Source organism: Triticum urartu, chromosome 7A (assembly GCF_056163025.1).
Source record: "Triticum urartu cultivar PI428250 chromosome 7A, HENAU_Tu73, whole genome shotgun sequence".
Lineage (NCBI taxonomy): Eukaryota > Viridiplantae > Streptophyta > Magnoliopsida > Poales > Poaceae > Triticum > Triticum urartu.
Genome location: NC_141879.1, coordinates 742,817,988 through 742,823,443, shown reverse-complemented (window position 1 = coordinate 742,823,443; position 5,456 = coordinate 742,817,988). Strand labels below are relative to the sequence as shown.

The following is a 5,456-nucleotide window of genomic DNA, read 5'->3' as shown; positions in this document are numbered from 1 at the left end:
AAAATCCCCTGGGAATTAATTTAGTGCTCCAGCAGCAATTCAATTGGCCTTTTCAATTTCTAAAAAATAGTTAAGCACTCCCAAATGCCTGGAAACTTTTTGTAGCTACCCAGAATATTGTGCGGTATTTTTTGTGTGCCAAGTTTTGTTTTAAACAAAACTCTTTTAGTAGCTCAATTATAATGCAAAGTAGGAAATAAATAAATAAAACAGAAAGTACAAAATAAAAGGCCTAATCTACTAGGCACTATGGCCCATCTAACAAACTGGACGGCCCAGCCCGCAATACCCCTGTCTCCCTCCTTCCTACTGCTCCTCCGACCGTGCCCGCGCTCGCTCGTCCCCTCCAAGCCAGCTTGCCGTCCACGCCGCTACAGGAGCCCGTGGATGGATAAGGGCTTCGCCCACGACACCCCTGGCAACTCTATCCACTTCCCCTCGCCCTATCCGCCTCTCCCTCTCCCCACGAGAACCCCTTCCCCCACGCGCTGCTGCTTCTCCTCTCCGCCATGGCCTCGCCACCGTGAAGCTCGCGGCCACCGTCGCCCGTTCGCCGCTCCGACAAGTCCGGGAGCTCCGTCGTGGTCCGGCTCTTCTTCCTCGACACTGGATCGGGACCGAGAGCACCACCGCCGTCGCATTTTTCCTCTTCCTCTTCCTCAGCTACGGCCACCGCGCGACCTCACCGTCGATCTCCACCACCGGCGCCTCTCGGCCTCGCCAAGCTCGTCCACGGCCTCATCTGGGTGAGCCTCCACCCGTTCCCCCTTTCTTCGCCTCTCCCCGACTCCGTTTGTCACCGTCCTGCGCCTCCAAACTCCGTCGGCTGCGGTCCGCGTCCACGCATCACGCCACGGCGCCCGTGCGCGCCACCCCTGGCCGAGTCCTGCCGCGTTCCAGCCATCCCCTGATCACGTCCTGGTCTTCCCGGCCATGGCCGCCGTCGCTGACCGCGCGCCCGGTGCTGCTCTCTACTGCGTCCGCCCGTCGTGTTGCCGTCGTCGTCCGAAGCCCCCGCGCCGTCCGTGACCCAAGCAGCTGCTCGCCACTCCAGCCGCGCCCCTGCTCACGCACGCAGCCGTCAGCACCAGCGCTTGCTGGCCGCCTTTGCCGTCGCGCGCTCGGAGCTCCGCTCCCGCGCCGCTCACTGCTCCTGGCGAGTTGGTCGCGCACCATCAGCCTCCTGCGTGCGCCCGCGTTGTACTGCTGTTGTTGCCGCTGCTCGGGTGCCGCTGTTTCTTGCCTGCTGGTGCTCCTGCTAGCTGCTGCTATGCACTTGCCGCTGCTACCCGTCATTGCTTCTGCTGCCATAGCTGCTACTTAGGCCGATGCGCTGCTGTTTTTGCTCGTTGATGCCGCTGCTCTTCTATACGGCTGCTTGTGGCTGGCCATGGCCAAGGCCATGGCCGAGTGTGTTGCGTGGTGTGTGTACGTGTGTGATTCTGTGTGTGTGGCTGGCCCTGTGCCAATTAGCTTAGGAGCTAATTAGTAGTTAGGTTAATTAGTGTCTACCCTATGACATGTGGGTTCCCTGGTGATTAAACTAAATAAACAAAATCAATTCAACTATAGTCAATGACATCTGGGGCCCACTGAATAGTACCAATTTTTGACTAGTCACATGTTGACTTGGTCAACCCAGCCCTCTGGTCCCACCTGTAAGCCACTATGGCTATCCCACAGTTGGGTACGCATAGCTTTTTCCTATTTATTTTCGAATTAATAATAATTCCTGAAATTTTAGAAATTCATTTTAAAACTTTAGAAAATCATATTAAATAAACCGTAGCTCGGATCGAAAAACCTTGTACACTTCCGATGCGTGGTCATCGAGGGTGATTTCCTCCTTAACCACTTCCGATACGGCTCTATCGTGCAACCCCTCAAGTGTGAACCTCGAGGGTGGATCCTCTTACGTTCACCTTGATGATAACATCGAGTGGAATTCACCAGGGGTGATTCCTCGGGTTTTCCCCTTGGTGTTAGACACACAGTTACTATGGTTACTATGACTTTGCACTGAGCCTTGTTACTAAAGACGGGTCGGCCCTGAGGGGTACCCGCGCGAGCTTAATTGCGAGTGATGTGGAGTCGGGTTGACCTGGAAGGTGCCCGCGAGATACTTACGAGGCGTGGCCGGGCATTCTTAGCCTTTGCCGCAAGTACTCGAGACGGGGCGACGGGGTCACATCGATCGTGAGTCTCTGCTCGTTACCGCGTGCTCCTAATCCACTACGATTTGGATATTTGATCCGAGTGGCCTCTGTCCTGATAGCACTAACCATCACGTGGGTATAGTATGGGCGTTCTGCGTCGTATACATCAGCCGAAGCTTAATAGATGTCAGCGACTGAGCGGCGCGCGCCGGGTTGGACTGGTAAGCACCTACCTTGCTGAAGGAGGTAGCTAGGTCTGCTCACGGGCCGCGTACGCAATGTGAGGGAGTTCCCGGGAGATGGCCCATGACCCCTGGGGGCATAGGTTTAGTCCGGCGTGCTGGCCTCTCTATTAAGCCTAGGTCGGGTTGCGGCGTATTGTTTGGCCGAGGCCGGGCATGACCCAGGAAAGTGTGTCCAGCCGGAGTTAATCGAGCGTGGTGGGTAAGTTGGTGCACCCCTGCAGGGAAGAAAACATCTATCGATAGCCTGTCCTACGGTAACGGACACTTGGAGTTGTATCCCGACCGATACAACTAGAACTGGATAACTGTGATGATAACTGGATAGTATGGCTCTGGGATTGCTTTCTCGCACGGAGTCGAGAAAGGATCTCTGGCCGAGGTTGATAACACTTCTACTACTTTACTTTATGCTACTCTACTCCCTCCTGTTGCTGCAAGATGGTGGTTTCCAGAAGATGCTAGTCTTCGATAGGACTAGGCCTTCACTCTATTCTGGCATTTCTGCAGCCCAGTCCACATATACAACCCATTCCTTTGATACAGATGCATACTTAGTTTAGATCTGATGTAAGTCTTGCGAGTACTTTGGATGAGTACTCACGGTTGCTTTGCTACTTCATTTTCCCCCTTACCTGATTGTTGCGACCAGATGACGGATCCCAGGAGCCAGACGATGCCACTGATGACTACTACTACCTGGAGGATGCCTACTACTATGTGAAGACTGTAGACGACTAGGAGTAGTTAGGAGGCTCCCAGGCAGGAGGCCTTGCCTTTTTGATCGTTGCTGCTTTTGTGCTAGCCTTCTTAGGGCAACCTTGTTTAACTCATGTCTGTACTCAGATATTGTTGCTTCCGCTGACTCTTGTGTTTTCGAGCTTATGTATTCGAGCCCTCGAGGCCCCTGGCTTGTAATATAAAGCTTGTATTATTTTAATTTGTGTCTAGAGTTGTGTTGTGATATCTTCCCGTGAGTCCTTCATCTTGATCGTACACATTTGCGTGTATGATTAGTGTACGGTCAAATTGGGGGCGTCACAGTCATCGAGTGGTTGACCAGTCTCGCGCTGTATCATGACAATCAGTTTTCGGCTTTCTCTACTGAGGTGCTCATCCGAATGAACCAGGGCACAATCGCAGCAGTTCTCCCAGTGCTACCTTAGTCGATATAGCGGAACATAAGGTACCAAAACATGGGAGCCGGGCAAACCCAACATTTGACCAAAGACATGATTCGGAGCTGATGCATATAAGGCCAAACTCGCGACGCCGAACACTCACTAAGGTATTCGGTCTGTATAACATATACCGGGCTGAACAATGCCCTTAATAATAAACCCCGAGTGTCCAGGTACGTGCAATATCCTGACGTGGCCACATGCCAATAACGTCGGAATCCTTCTCGGTTGTATTGAGTATCCATAGGATGTGAACAACAAGAGACAGTAAAAAAGGTTTACGCAGGGTCTTAATCTGAAAAAAGAAACCTTTGAGCGGGTCCCTGCTGCACGTCTGCGCCTGTGTATCTGTTGTGCCGTGTCCTGGACGGGTGTAGCGCGGTTGTCATCTGTAAAAGAGAAGAACTTAGGTGAAAGTTGCCGTGCAAGAAAATTGGTTATTATCAATAAACCATTAAAATTCAAGATGAGTCAAGTTGAGCCGAACTAGCCCTGATTACACGCGGGAAGCCCCTGGTACCGTCTATGAGGGTTTAACCATCAAACCAATCTCATGTATATGTAGTGATGCGCTGGACTCGTCTAACCGTGTCCGTGGTCTTGACGACCTGTCATTTATTCTGGTTGGTGAGGCCGTCTAGTGCTCGGTTGTTAAAGCCGCCGCACATTCTTCCGTGCGTAGAGAACGCCCAATATTTCCACTAACTATGATGGTGCCACGTGGACCGGGCGTCTTAAGCTTGAGAGAAGCGTAATGCGGTACTGCATTAAAACGAGCAAAAGCCGCTCTTCCAAGTAGTGCTTGATAGCCACTTCGGAATGGAGCGATGTAGAAAGTTAACTTTTCACTTCGGAAATTGTCGGAAGAACCGAATACAACCTCTAGTAATAGAGAGCCCGTGCAGCGGGCCTCTTGGTCTGGTATTACTCCCTTGAAGGTAGTATTGCTGCGGCTGATTTTTGTCGAGTCTATCCCCATTTTGCAGACTGTGTCCTGATATATCAGATTTAGACCACTGCCGCCGTCCATAAGGGCTCGTGCGAGATGGTATTAGTTTATTATTGGGTCTAACACCAAGGCAGCCAATCCTTCAAGCCGGATGCTTGTCGCGTGATCCCTGCGATCAAAGGTGATCGGGCAGGCCAACCAGGGGTTGAACTTAGGGGTGACGGGCTCTACGGCGCATGTGTTTCGGAGTGCACGTTTGCTTCTCCTCTTCGTCACATGGATCATGTTTACTGTTTTAACCTCTGGTGGGAATTTTTTCTATCCTCCAGTGCTTTGCTGGCAAGGTTCATCCTCGTCTTCGCTTGGTGTCTCCCCCCCCCCTTGTGTTTGGCGTTTAGCTTACCGGCCTGCTTGAAGACCCAGCATTCTCTGTGGGTGTGATTTGTAGGTTTATCGGGGGTGCCATGAATCTGACATAGTTTGTCGAGAATTTTGTTTAGGCTAGACGGTCCATCTCTGCTGCCTTTGAAAGGCTTTTTCCGCTGACCTGGTCGAGAGCCCCTGAATCCGGCGTTGACCGCCGTATTATCTGGGCTGTCTTCTTTATTTCAACGCTTGTTTTTACTGTGTCATGGTTTTCCATTGCCACCCCTGACTTGGGAAGTGCTTGGGTCGCTGGTGCTACTACGGGCTAACCATCTATCTTCGCCCACGCAAAAGCGGGTCATGAGGCTTGTCAGGTCTGCCATTGTTCTCGGTTTTTCTTGGCCGAGGTGTTTGGCGAGCCATTCGTCTCGGACGCTGTGTTTGAAAGCTGCTAAGGCTTCGGCGTCCGGACAGTCGACGATTCGGTTCTTCTTAGTGAGAAACCTGTTCCAAAGCTTTCGGGCTGACTCTCCGTGCTGTTGAATTATATGAATTAAATCGT

The 5,456-nt window shown here is 52.0% G+C and overlaps 1 long non-coding RNA gene across 1 annotated transcript; it reads left to right on the top strand.

The window, feature by feature from the left end:
- The first annotated feature begins 418 nt into the window (after positions 1 to 418).
- LOC147962617 (uncharacterized) lies at positions 419 to 3,340 on the top strand. Its single transcript, XR_015610906.1, has 2 exons — positions 419 to 746; positions 3,051 to 3,340. It is a non-coding gene; the product is annotated as an uncharacterized LOC147962617 (long non-coding RNA).
- Positions 3,341 to 5,456: the final 2,116 nt, after the last annotated feature.